Raw genomic sequence first — 14,652 nt, 5'->3', positions numbered from 1 at the left:
TTTGTGAGTACGTGGCTTCCTTTGAACGTTGGAAGTTCAGTCCGAGGAAGAATGTTTAACTGATACTTGACTTTAGTATCAGTCCGCTGAGTCCACGCGGCGCGCATTAAGTAATCAGTTCCGAACTGATTCTTCAACTAATACTTCAGTTGGTATCTTCAGTCTTCAGTCTTCAGTCCTTCGTCCTTCAGTCTTCAGTCTTCAAAACCACAAGCTAAACTAGAAACGAACTCTAACACTTGAGTTCAAAACTGTTCTAGTCTATTACAATTAAGACCTATGGTATCATCAAAACAAGGATTAGGATATTCCACAAGGTTCCCAACAACGGCTCCTTCTCAAATCATCGTGTGCCTCTCTTTGCCTTCTCAAATCAAAAGTCTGCATGCTCTCTCCCCAATTTGTTCGTGTTCTACACAACTAAGAAGAGATTTGTGCACGCCTCTCTCCTCCTCAACGAACCGTGCATCCCATACAAAAATAAGGACTTTATTTTCGTGACTTGTAATTCTCAAATTCACAATGAGCGATAGTGATACTGAATCGGTGCACACGAGAGAGGTAGAACAGCCAATTCACCGGAGTAAATCAAAGAAGAAGGAACAATACTCGGCGCTGAATCTGGTAAGTTATCGTGCCCTATATTTGTTAAACGTTGAATTTGAGTATCGTGTAATGTTTATGAGTGCACGGTAGTTGATTATTGGGTGTTTATGTGTTGGAATATGTATCAAATTATGATATCTGCAATCTGGAAAATATTTGGAACTAACCATGCACGGTTAGATACGGTTTCATTTTTCTTGTAAACGGTTAGATTTTATTGATGTGTTTTATATTAATATGCTCTCATGATATACTCTGAAGTCGGGAATTAATTTTGTGCACGATTTAATCGTGCACGGTTTGTTCTTTCGTGCACAGTTGTGAAGGAACCACATTTTGACATACGATTCACGTGCCTGTGATCCATTTTGGATATCAAACGAATACATAAAAAAATCATGTGCCTATAGCAAGATAATAGAATCTTACTTGCAAATCCGGCTATGAGAGACTCCAGAGTGAATTTTCCGACTTGTTTCCCACGGCAAGACTTGACGTTGGATGGCAACGATCTTCAAGACCTCTCCCTCCTAGAAAACGCCGCGTCTCATCTCTCTGTGCTCTCACAGATTTATCTCTTTTTGGTCTTACGTAATGTCACACTTAATTAGAATTAGGGTTGTACCTATTATTTATACTGGGTATTAAAACCCTAAATAATAAGCTCATCATCTAATTAAACTAAGACAAAGTCCAAAGACTTAACTGAAAAATAGAGTGGCGAACGCCCCATAAGAAGTTAAGCCTTTATTGGGCTAAGCGGAGATCTACTAGCTTGAATAAAGTTTGGGCTACCAGTGCTCGATATTCTTATTCAGCCCGGAATAAAATCGAGACACAAGTATTAATTTATTCAACTAGAAAATTAATACTGAATTACCTCTTTATTCTTTAGGTGAGTCAGGGCTAGTATTAGACTTAATTAATTCCCGTGTTTAATTAAGATATCCAATATCCATTAATTAATTAATTAATTGATCGTCAGAGGAATTAATTAATTAATCAGTCGTTTAATTATAAACGACATCTTGAGTGCTACCACTTAAACTTATTATCGTATCGAAACTAATTCCACCTGCAGGGTTTAATACGATAAACTTATTAAGTTCCTCAAGAGGATATTATCATCCTGTTATTAGCAGGACACGGATCCTTATTGCAATATAATCGCATGTCAAATAATAATTGCTATCACCCAAAATATCGAGTATATTGAGCTTCAAATGAACTCTCTCCTATGATAAATCAAAGCAATAGTCAATTAATTATTCACACTGATTAATTCAATTAAGGTTAAGACCATTTAAGTCACCGAGATCTTGATTATTAATTAGTCAGACTATAAGAATTCATCTCATTGTGATCCTGTTAGGTCTGGAGGGTCTCGAATAGGTGTATGGGAGGGGGGAATACACCTATAGGCTATTTTTAAAACCAGAAGGATCTCAATATAGAGATCAAAACGAAACTTTAATCACAAACACAAACACCTGTTTATTGAAAAGAGATTTGACCAAAATAGGGTTGACGACTGATACTGAAAGACTCTTCAGTAAGGAGCTATCAGTTAAGTCACAAGAACTTAACTGATTCACGTAAAGGCTTCAGTCGAGTTTGATAAAAATAGAGATGTTATAAATCTTCCTCACTATCAGAGGATATATCAGTCAGACTAATAACATACGCAGCGGAAATACTTTTGTTTCGCAATAGCCTTTGTTGAGCACGTTGTTAGTCTTAAGTTTCTCTTTGCAATTAATCAGTATTCAGTTTATCAAAGGTAAGAACACAAGTAGGAAAGTAAAACTGAAAGCTATAAATAACACATAGATTTTTACGTGGTTCGGAAAATACTTCCTACATCCACGGTCGATTGATCAGACCAACAACTTCACTCTGCAAGTGCTTACGGGTGCACTACAAACCGATGCTAGTGCTTACGGGTGCACATCAAATCGAACCGTGTGCTTGCGGGTGCACACAACCGAATCCGTGTGCTTGCGGGTGCACACAACCGAATCAACTGAATATCCAATCTTCAGTACCAACACACCTTGTTGGATTCCTCACTACAAAGAACAAGTTCTTTGGAGTTAGTTCTCACCAACAACCGAATCAACTGAAGATCCAATCTTCAGATCCAAACTTCAAAGAACAAGTTCTTTAGAGTTAGTTTTGACCTAGGCTCTGGGTAAATAGAGGTTTGCCTAAGGTCTAAGAGAATATATGTAATCAGCAGTGACTGATTTTAGGCTTTGGGATTCTCTTCTTCGATTCAAGCTTTGGGAATTTAAGCTTTCGGCTGAGACGCAATTTTGGCAGAGCTTCAACTTATGTTGTTGAATCAGTGAAGATTGAAGTGATCCTCGAGCGCTATGAGGTCTTGAATAGATCCGTTGGCGGAGAAGGTCTTCAAGATTTCTTCCGTTGGAGAGTAATTTGAATTTAGGCTGATGCTTCAATCTTCGAGGTTCCTTGTTTGGTGAGAACGGCTATGTTGAAGAGCAGGAGATGCGACGTCTCTGATAAAGTAGTCACCAAATAGGAATGACCTCTGCAGAGAAAGGATGATCATGAGATCTCTGCATTTAATGCGGCTGTACTTTTGGAAGTACGTGGCTTTCTTTGAACGTTGGAGATTCAGTCCGAGGAAGAATGTTTAACTGATACTTGACTTTAGTATCAGTCCACTGATTCCACGTGGCACACATTAAGTAATCAGTTCCAGACTGATACTTCAGTCGGCAACTTCAGTCTTCAGTCCTCCGTTCTTCAGTCTTCAGAACAGCAACTAAACTAGAAAAAGAACTCTAACACTTGAGTTCGAACAGTTTCTAGTCTATTACAAACAAAGCCTATGGATTTTGGTATCATCAAAACAAGGATTAGGATATTTCATTAAGTTCCCAACCGATCCTATTTAATACACGAAGGTACTAGCATAAATAAATAGCCAAGACAAACTATTTATCCATTTATGCTACAATCTAAACCAACAACTCGTCCATAGTTGCCTCGATTGTGAACTCAATTTATATCTCAACTTTTTCCAATTATATGATCTTCTGTGATTTACAACACACCATATAATCTGTAGTATGAGATAAAATGGACTATAATAAGATTATGCAATAACAATATTTCAGATAGAAGAATCACAGTGAACTAAGGAATCAATGTATACAAGCATAAAGTCTTACTTTCAGTATACAACCCTTCAAGTTGTGCACGGTTTCGTTTAGGTTTTGCACGGTTGTGTTTTTACACTTTATTTGATGTTTTTATCAACTGAAAACTGTTCTAGTGTGCACGGTTGGTTCCTTAGTACACGGTTGGTTGCTATGTGCACGGTTTGATTATCGTGCACAGTTTGATTATTTTTGTTGGATTTTTGTTGATTATAATAATTTTTAATTCATTGAAGCCTCCTCGCTATGCTTGGTTACATCCGCACATGCAGAGTTATGCGGAACGTATCAATCACTACATCCGGATATCTATTTTGAAGGGATGTGAAGACGTGTTTGGAGTGTTATCGTCGTTTTGAGGAATTCAAATGTCGTCCGTTTGGCCATTTACATGATTTGAAGAGGGAGGAGAGAGCCAATGCCGCACTGCACAAGCTTCTTGCACGAGAGTTGTATGACCCATAGTTTGGTGCATGGAAAAAGTGGTTTCGCGTTTGTGGACACGACATACGATTTGGTGCCGTCGAGTTCTGTTTGGTTACGGGATTACACTTCGGGCCTTCCTCAAAGGGTTTTGATCTGAATGCGGATCATGATATTATGAGGATGGGCCTTTTTCACAGAGTATTTCGAGGCAAGAAGACTTCTATCAGTGATTTGCAGAAGCGGTTCAATACCAATAGGCTGGCTGATAACCCCGATGATTATCTGAAGGCGGCAAACATCCTCGTGGCATATTTGATCATTTTTTGCCGTGATAAGGAGTATGTCAATGATTAGGTGTGGGCACTGATTAAGGATTCTCGGGCGTGGTTGGACTTCCCGTGGGGCTCGTACTCTTTTCAGATTTTATGCCATGGGATGAGCGTGCTGAAGAAGCACTCTTCAGAGATTAGCGGTTTGATGAAGACGTACCGTTTCTATGGGCCCACATGGGCATTACACATTTGGTCATATGAGGTCATTTCGGATTTGGGCAGGGCGTGTGGGTTGTGAGACACGGTCCTAAGGATGCCCCGATGTTTGATGTGGAAGACTTGGAAGTCATCTGCCGACTTCACCCATTTTTTCGATCAAGAGGTAATCATTGATGCTCTACACTTTCACTTTTTTATGTTATATTTGACTAATCTTTGATTATCTTTTGTGCAGCATGACTGTTACCCGAGTCTGGCGCCGACTGAATTGGAGACAGAGGTGCTTTATTATAACACCCTCTTGATCGGTTATACATTCGACGTACGATACCTCCCTCAAGGGCGATATGCCGAATTGAGGAAACCAATTGTACCCGCGTCGCCTCCTCCTGTTATTCCTACTCCTGTGGCGAGGAGTAGGTCACAGTCACGAACAGAGAAGGCTCGTGGCAATATACCCGAGGTTGTTGATCATCAGAGACGCTCGTTTGTTGATCCGACTTCTAGCCCGTCGAAGAGGCGTAGGCCTCAGGAGTTTGTAGAGCCAAATCATGTTGCTGTGAGCACGCCTCGTGGGGTCAATGGGACAAGGAGCTGATTTTTCGTGTCACCGAGAGTGTGACTACTCGGGTGACTGACAGTGTGCGGCGCTCGATTGTGAACGACAAGTCAGAGCATGGACTAATTGCTCGAGTGACTTGACGTGTGGTAGCCGCCATGCAGGATTTCTTCGGTCGACGATCTTCGAGGAGGTATCGAAGACCGTCATCCAGCTATGTAAGTCATGTTGGACGTAGGAGTGAGGAGTACGAGGGGTCGAGGATCAGTCACAGACGGTCCACCTCCCATATTCCTGAGGAACGGCCTTGGGACAGGCACCGGCAATTATCTCATCATGATGATCATCCTCGTGAAAGTCAAAGACGATCATCTGATCACGAGGATCAGGCTAGGGGGAGCCAGAGGCACTCTGCCTCACATCACAGTGATAGGCAGCCATCTTTGAGGCGATCTGCCTCACATCGCCCAGAGACATCAGCTCGACATCAGTAGGGTCCAGTGACACATGTGCCTCATAGATGTCACAGCCCGACCTAAGCTAGTGAATAGTTAAGTCGGGAAAAAGTGTGACTGAAAATAGAGTAAGAAAATGCAAAAGAAAAGAGATTTAAATAATAATAATGAACCCTCTCTAACGATGAATTACCAAAATATTTGGTAATCATAAGCAATCTTTTCTTAAAACTCCTGAGTAGACAACTTACAATAATATAATGACAAGTTGTCTAAGTATCACGTGGCATAATCTCAAAGCTAGTAGTTTGAAATTTTTTTGCAACACATCATTAAAGTAAAACGCACTAAGCGTTGCAGCGGAACAGCTTAAGTGGATTACATGTATGAAGACATGGAATCCTGAGCCTAATTTAGTACTTATATATCAAAAGCTTTGCTCTGCTGACATCCATCTGCATCACAGCTTAACCTGCACATTTAGGAAACATATGCAGGGCTGAGTACTAAAAAGGTACTCAATGGTCACATGCCGAAATAATTTGAAAGCTTGCTCTTAGAGCTATATATTGAACTTGTCATCTCAAGCATCACACAGGAATATTGAACTTGCCATCTCAAGCATCACACAGGAGTTTTATTTAAATAACCTGTGCACGCCAAAACTTTAAAACTTCTCTATAATAATCATAAACTTCATATGCGTCTGCAGACATACTTCTTTGTACTCTACCATATCTGCAATGATAACTGTGTGCCGAGAAGGTGGCCACCTTCTACGGTCACTGACCGGCCGATACGCTAAACCGGCTCACGGTCCTAGGCCAGCCGATATGCTAAACCGGCTCACGGTCCCTTGTGTACACTAATCCTGTCTAACATCTGGATAGAACAGGATCCGAATTCGATTAACTTCTGGTGCCAGATAGGTATCATACAAGCTCATAAAATTTTGGCAAGTCAATAACTTTAATATAACTTAATTCATGTAAACATCATGAAAAAGTGTGCACTTCAGATATTGAGTTTAGAAAGCCCACCTGATCGTGGTCTGACGACACAAGTAACTCTGAACTAATGCTTTACTTCTTTTCCCTTGTATTTGACCTTCAGTATAAATACTGACTAATAAATAATGAGAACATGATGTGAAATTTATTTAGAGAATATTTATGTTGGTTTTAAGGTGATGGTTCTACTGAAAATCTTGGCATGAAGACAAGTTGCTATTTTGCAAACTTATCAACAAATCTCAATATAGACTTAAACTGCGATGATCATAATCCTGGCATTAATCATAACTTTACTTACACTAATGAAATAAATAATTATTTACTTAGGGACAATATAAATCCCTTCTTTTCCTCTTCGTTAAAGAATCTAATTTCGAAATAATCTAATGTCTAATTTATGCATAATTAGGCTGGATAATAGCATAAATTAATCAATCAAACTAAATTTTAGTTAATAGCTAATAATCCCTCGTATAAGATTATTAAGCTCAAACTAATAAACTACTACTCAGTTCAATTAAAACAATCCTATTACCTAATTAATCAAAAGCCCAACAGATAGTCACTTAACTTAGCCCATTAGAGAATTAATAGGCTCCTCAAAATTAACCTGAGCCCAATTAAATAAATTAACTATTTTCTGATTTAATAAGCAATTTAGAATTTTAGAAAACATTTTAATTCTTCTTCCTTAACTCATTCAATTCTCTTTAATTCTGAACAGAACTCTTTTCTCTCTCTCTGCTCTCTACCGCTCCTCTCTGTCCCTCTCTTTCCCGGCGAGCGTCGCCGGCCTTTGCGGCCTCCGGCGCGGCGAGGTCGGCCTCTTCTCTTTCCCCTTTCTTTCCTTCCATTTCTTCTCCTCTTTCTCCTGAATTTAGAATAGATCTAGGGTTTCAAAATTTCCTGAAGTTTGTTCCTCCGGTGAACTCCGCCACTGCCGCCGCCGTGCTCGTCGCGCCGCCACCCCCTCTGATTCAGGTAAGCCTCCACATCTCTCTTTCTCCTTTTCTTTCTTCCTTTCTTTGTTCCTCTATCTCGATCTCTCTCTCTTTTCTGGTCGGGCCGCGGCGGCCGCTGCGAGCCGCGACAGCGCATGCAGCGCCGGTGGTCTCCGCCGTCCTGCACTCCCCTCTCTCCCTCCAACTCGTTCTATCCGTCTCTTTCTATTTCACTCTCTATCTCCCTGGTTTAATCTCCCTCTCTATCTCTCTCTCTCAACCTCTCTCTCTCTGCTGTCAGTAGCCACCACGGCCGCCGTGGCGCCGGCGACCACCGCCGCCAGCCGTGCCTCCGCTGCGGTGGCTCGCGGCTGCTGCTGCTACTGCTATTTCCCCCCTTCTCCTTCTTCCTTCCCTCTTCTCTATTTCCCAATTCAAAATCTCATTCCAGCAAACTTCCAATCTAATTTCTATTTCAGTTTTAACATCACAAACTAATAAATCTCAAACTATTTTCTGTTCCAGGAATCGGTGATTCAAGATGGTTTGAGATGGTTTCATCGGCAGTTCATCTACAGCCCAAGACTTTGTTTTTATAAGACTCAGCCTTCTGTTTGGATTATTATTGATTTATAAACTGTTGTAACTAGATGTATTCTGTAGATGTTAAAGAAAATTGATGTTATCTCTGCTATTCTTGATTACCATCTATGAGTGATTACTGAGTTGAAGGAAGAATACTACCTGCTTGTTTGCTGTGATGACTGCTGGTGATGATTTATGCTTTTGGGATGTATATTTACTTTACTGTTTGGAGTTTGCAGAATGGGGAAAAATAAGATTTATGGTAACTCATCGTATTTATACTCGTTTGAGTCGGTTTGAGGGATTTGGCTGAGTGTAAAATTGAGAGCTGAGTGTAAAGTTGGAAGATACGTGTAGTATCAAGCTCTACGTGTTCATTCAAGGAGCTAACTTGTTCTAATGAATTTTAACTGCTAACTAAAGCTCATTAGAAAAATAACTGATTCTCTAATATAACTATGAGGCATTGGGCTTTATATTATTACATCAGCCTCTTGGCCCAAGTGATAACCATTGGCCCATCTGAACTGAATTCATATATATAATACCTTGGGCTCGACTACTCCAGCCCAAAATAACTATTGGGCTTTCTACTCTTACACAACTTTTGGCCCATTTGTCCATAATTGTTGGGCTTTTTGCATAAAATCCTATCAACCTTAAAATCATGAAATACTCGAGCTTCTATGATTTTAAAAATCTCGATATAATCTGCTCGTTAAATAACTAAGTTCAGGTTTTGCATAAAAATTGAGACTTCTCTTTCTTCTTTAAAATCATAGAAAACAATATTAATAATATATATACTGTGGTGAAAATGCTGGGTGTTACATCCTCTCCCCCTTAAAAAAATTTCGTCCTCGAAATTTGCGTACCTAGTTGAACAACTTTAGGTGTTTCTTGTTTTCAAGCTCTCATGTTGCTTTATGTTGCCCGTAATATCTCCACAAGAAACACATCAATGCGATTGACTTATTCCTTAAATCCTATGTCTTTCAATTCAAGATAACTTCTGTTCTCTTTTCATAGATCTAGTCTGACTAAGTATTATCTCATCCTGATGAATTACGTGTTTGAGGTCGAACACGTATTTTCTTAGTTGTGTTACATGGAATACATAATGAGCACTACTGAAACTCGGGGGTAGAGCTACTTTATATGCAACAAGACCTATCTTTTCTAAAGTGTTACATGGTTCTTTAGATGTGGGCTTCAATCTTCCTTTCTTATCGAATCTGTGCATTCTTTTAGAATGTAGAGCTTTAAGGAAATCTCTGTCCCCCAGTTTCAAAAATTTAACTCAAATCGACGAGTGTCTGCATAAAATTTCTATCAATCTTGATCCTTCTTGAACAGTTGTTGAATTTGTTGGATAAGTGTAACCGTTTCTTCAACTGCATCAGATCCCAACACCTTTTCTTCCACCTATCTCATCTCAATATAGTGAGGACTGACATTTCCTTACATAAAGTGCTCTATAGGTGTCAACAACTGTTGCCCGAAACTAGTATTCTAGGAAAACTCAATGGGTAGCAAAGCTTATTCCCAATTTGTTCCTCGATCTAATACAATAGTTCATATCACATCTTCCAGGGTCTAAATAGTTCTCTCAAAGTGACCATCTATTGTTTGTGAATGAAATATTGTTTCAAAATTTAGCTGAGTTATGAAAACTGAAAGATCATATGAAATCTGGGTTGAGGTGTCAAAAAGGGTTATGAAACTTAGGCTGCAAGAACTGGATTATCCAACACACAAGTTGGAACTAGCAGCAATGATATTATGGAACAAAGTGTAAAATTTAGACAAATCACAAAAGTTTAAAATGCTTATTCGAGCAAAAGATCTAAATATAAGGCAAAAGATAGTTCGAATTAATAAAAGATTATGATTGTGAATAAATTATCATCCACGAAAAGCCAATAAAGTGTGGATGCTTTGAGTAGAAAAATTTAAGTTAACTAAGGATTTCTCCTTACCCATGAAGAAAAATTCTCATCAAGGATTTGAAAGTTAAATTTACAAATGGTTCTACCACAGCAAACCATAGAAGCTGTAATTCCAATGTTGAAAAATTACGGGTAAGGAATAGAAGGGATTGATAATCACCAAGAAGCTCGGGGTAAAGCTATCTTGTTTGAGAAAAGATTATGTATACTCAACAATGAATAGTTGAGAAATGAAATCATAAGTGAAGCTCATGTATGCTAGATATTGCATACCCAGGAAACACAAAAATATATCAAGATCTCAAACAAAACTTTGGTGGAAAGAAATGGAAATGAAATATAGCTTTAGTTGTAGAAAAATGTTTGGCTTGCCAACAAGTAAAGGCGCTACCTCGAAAACCTTATGAGAAGTTACAACTTGTATATGTGTCAACCTTATAAGGCGTATATCAAGCTATATCACAAAACCCTCGATCACGTTCAGCCATGTTCTTCTTCTTCCATTGCTTTAAATTGGTAAATTATGTCTCCTTTTTGCTGACGACGACTTCTGAAAATATACTCTTCATAAAAGCTTCTATGAACTGGCCCCAAATAAGATTCTTTAATCGCTCAATTGTATGTATCTTCTGCGTCGTCTCCCACTAATAATCAGTCAATCCTTGTAGTTGAAATAACATACAAGAAGACACTCTTGATCATTGCATCTAAAGAAGCGAAACTCGCGAAACTCTACTATAAACAGAGGAATTTTGACGATGAAAAACTTCTGAAATTCTTATTTAATTTCAAGTTGATGGGGACGAGTAGTTCTCTAAATTATCCACACGGCTGATGACAGATTTCCACTGCTTCTTTGAGACATCATGCCGAGTAAATACTTAAAATTCCCAAAATTAAGCTTTCATCCCATCAATAAAGCAATCACTGCTAATTAGCTATAAATCAACTAAGTTATAAAACTAATGCCCAAAAATTAAACCATCTAAGCAATTAAAGCTCAACGGCCTAGTAAATGACCACTTTGATCATTTCATATCATGGGAAAATTTGCCTCAACGAGTTCTCATATAAAAGATGGGAATATACGTTGCAGAAAGGCTCTTAGTACTAATTGTGATGCACTAGCTGTATAACATCACTTACTAGTACTAGGTTACAGTGCCAATGACATAACTCGCTACTGTATCATCAAACTGTCTATATCTGCATCCATCCAATGTATAGATATACGTACACACCATCATCTAAAAGATTTTCATTGCTATACAACAAATAAAAATTCCCCACATATCAAGATACAAGTATTAAAATATGAACAACACTTTATCCGTTCATACTAGTAGAGGATACTCATAAATAGACCATGTTATTCATATTCACTCACTTGTAAACATATAAACTTCTCCAAATACTAGTTTCTTGCAAAATTGCAACTCATACTCAAACTTGTTTAAAACCATGATACTTTAAAACTCTGAAAATTCATACCTGGCTAGGCTGGATGAGATGGAGCGCAGAGCTTTTACTATATTACTCATAATTTAGACTAGACTAAAAGGAATATTTAGGCTCAGAGCAAATGATCTGCTCTGATACCACTTTGTCACAGCCCGACCTAAGCTAACAACAGTTAAGCCGGGGAAAATGTGACTCGGGAAATGGAAAAAGAAAATGGAAAATAAAAGATGTTTCAATAAAAATAATCATCATGCTTAAACAATATTTTACCATAATGTTTGGTAATTATAAACAATCACTTTTAAAACTCACGAATAGACAACTTACAATAATATAATGACAAGTTGTCTAAGTATCACGTGGCATAATCTCAAAGCTAGTAGTTTGAAATTTTTTTGCAACACATCATTAAAGTAAAACGCACTAAGCGTTGCAGCGGAACAGCTTAAGTGGATTACATGTATGAAGACATGGAATCCTGAGCCTAATTTAGTACTTATATACCAAAAGCTTTGCTCTGCTGACATCCATCTGCATCACAGCTTAACCTGCACATTTAGGAAACATATGCAGGGCTGAGTACTAAAAAGGTACTCAATGGTCACATGCCGAAATAATTTGAAAGCTTGCTCTTAGAGCTATATATTGAACTTGCCATCTCAAGCATCACACAGGAATATTGAACTTGCCATCTCAAGCATCACACAGGAGTTTTATTTAAATAACCTGTGCACGCCAAAACTGTAAAACTTCTCTATAATAATCATAAACTTCATATGCGTCTGCAGACATACTTCTTTGTACTCTACCATATCTGCAATGATAACTGTGTGCCGAGAAGGTGGCCACCTTCTACGGTCACTGACCGGCCGATACGCTAAACCGGCTCACGGTCCTAGGCCGGCCGATATGCTAAACCGGCTCACGGTCCCTTGTGTACACTAATCCTGTCTAACATCTGGATAGAACAGGATCCGAATTCGATTAACTTCTGGTGCCAGATAGGTATCATACAAGCTCATAAAATTTTGGCAAGTCAATAACTTTAATATAACTTAATTCATGTAAACATCATGAAAAAGTGTGCACTTCAGATATTGAGTTTAGAAAGCCCACCTGATCGTGGTCTGACGACACAAGTAACTCTGAACTAATGCTTTACTTCTTTTCCCTTGTATTTGACCTTCAGTATAAATACTGACTAATAAATAATGAGAACATGATGTGAAATTTATTTAGAGAATATTTATGTTGGTTTTAAGGTGATGGTTCTACTGAAAATCTTGGCATGAAGACAAGTTGCTATTTTGCAAACTTATCAACAAATCTCAATATAGACTTAAACTGCGATGATCATAATCCTGGCATTAATCATAACTTTACTTACACTAATGAAATAAATAATTATTTACTTAGGGACAATATAAATCCCTTCTTTTCCTCTTCGTTAAAGAATCTAATTTCGAAATAATCTAATGTCTAATTTATGCATAATTAGGCTGGATAATAGCATAAATTAATCAATCAAACTAAATTTTAGTTAATAGCTAATAATCCCTCGTATAAGATTATTAAGCTCAAACTAATAAACTACTACTCAGTTCAATTAAAACAATCCTATTACCTAATTAATCAAAAGCCCAACAGATAGTCACTTAACTTAGCCCATTAGAGAATTAATAGGCTCCTCAAAATTAACCTGAGCCCAATTAAATAAATTAACTATTTTCTGATTTAATAAGCAATTTAGAATTTTAGAAAACATTTTAATTCTTCTTCCTTAACTCATTCAATTCTCTTTAATTCTGAACAGAACTCTTTTCTCTCTCTCTGCTCTCTACCGCTCCTCTCTGTCCCTCTCTTTCCCGGCGAGCGTCGCCGGCCTTTGCGGCCTCCGGCGCGGCGAGGTCGGCCTCTTCTCTTTCCCCTTTCTTTCCTTCCATTTCTTCTCCTCTTTCTCCTGAATTTAGAATAGATCTAGGGTTTCAAAATTTCCTGAAGTTTGTTCCTCCGGTGAACTCCGCCACTGCCGCCGCCGTGCTCGTCGCGCCGCCACCCCCTCTGATTCAGGTAAGCCTCCACATCTCTCTTTCTCCTTTTCTTTCTTCCTTTCTTTGTTCCTCTATCTCGATCTCTCTCTCTTTTCTGGTCGGGCCGCGGCGGCCGCTGCGAGCCGCGACAGCGCATGCAGCGCCGGTGGTCTCCGCCGTCCTGCACTCCCCTCTCTCCCTCCAACTCGTTCTATCCGTCTCTTTCTATTTCACTCTCTATCTCCCTGGTTTAATCTCCCTCTCTATCTCTCTCTCTCAACCTCTCTCTCTCTGCTGTCAGTAGCCACCACGGCCGCCGTGGCGCCGGCGACCACCGCCGCCAGCCGTGCCTCCGCTGCGGTGGCTCGCGGCTGCTGCTGCTACTGCTATTTCCCCCCTTCTCCTTCTTCCTTCCCTCTTCTCTATTTCCCAATTCAAAATCTCATTCCAGCAAACTTCCAATCTAATTTCTATTTCAGTTTTAACATCACAAACTAATAAATCTCAAACTATTTTCTGTTCCAGGAATCGGTGATTCAAGATGGTTTGAGATGGTTTCATCGGCAGTTCATCTACAGCCCAAGACTTTGTTTTTATAAGACTCAGCCTTCTGTTTGGATTATTATTGATTTATAAACTGTTGTAACTAGATGTATTCTGTAGATGTTAAAGAAAATTGATGTTATCTCTGCTATTCTTGATTACCATCTATGAGTGATTACTGAGTTGAAGGAAGAATACTACCTGCTTGTTTGCTGTGATGACTGCTGGTGATGATTTATGCTTTTGGGATGTATATTTACTTTACTGTTTGGAGTTTGCAGAATGGGGAAAAATAAGATTTATGGTAACTCATCGTATTTATACTCGTTTGAGTCGGTTTGAGGGATTTGGCTGAGTGTAAAATTGAGAGCTGAGTGTAAAGTTGGAAGATACGTGTAGTATCAA

General features: G+C 38.9%; 2 long non-coding RNA genes across 2 annotated transcripts; both read left to right on the top strand.

Moving 5' to 3' along the window:
• Positions 1–7,413: 7,413 nt before the first annotated feature.
• On the top strand, positions 7,414–8,414 carry LOC131020019 (uncharacterized). The gene is made up of 2 exons (XR_009100585.1): positions 7,414–7,719; positions 8,205–8,414. It is a non-coding gene; the product is annotated as an uncharacterized LOC131020019 (long non-coding RNA).
• A 5,024-nt stretch (positions 8,415–13,438) lies between these two features.
• LOC131020009 (uncharacterized) lies at positions 13,439–14,439 on the top strand. Its single transcript, XR_009100581.1, has 2 exons — positions 13,439–13,744; positions 14,230–14,439. It is a non-coding gene; the product is annotated as an uncharacterized LOC131020009 (long non-coding RNA).
• Positions 14,440–14,652: the final 213 nt, after the last annotated feature.

This window comes from Salvia miltiorrhiza, chromosome 1 (assembly GCF_028751815.1).
Source record: "Salvia miltiorrhiza cultivar Shanhuang (shh) chromosome 1, IMPLAD_Smil_shh, whole genome shotgun sequence".
Lineage (NCBI taxonomy): Eukaryota > Viridiplantae > Streptophyta > Magnoliopsida > Lamiales > Lamiaceae > Salvia > Salvia miltiorrhiza.
This window is presented reverse-complemented; position numbering and strand designations above follow the sequence as displayed.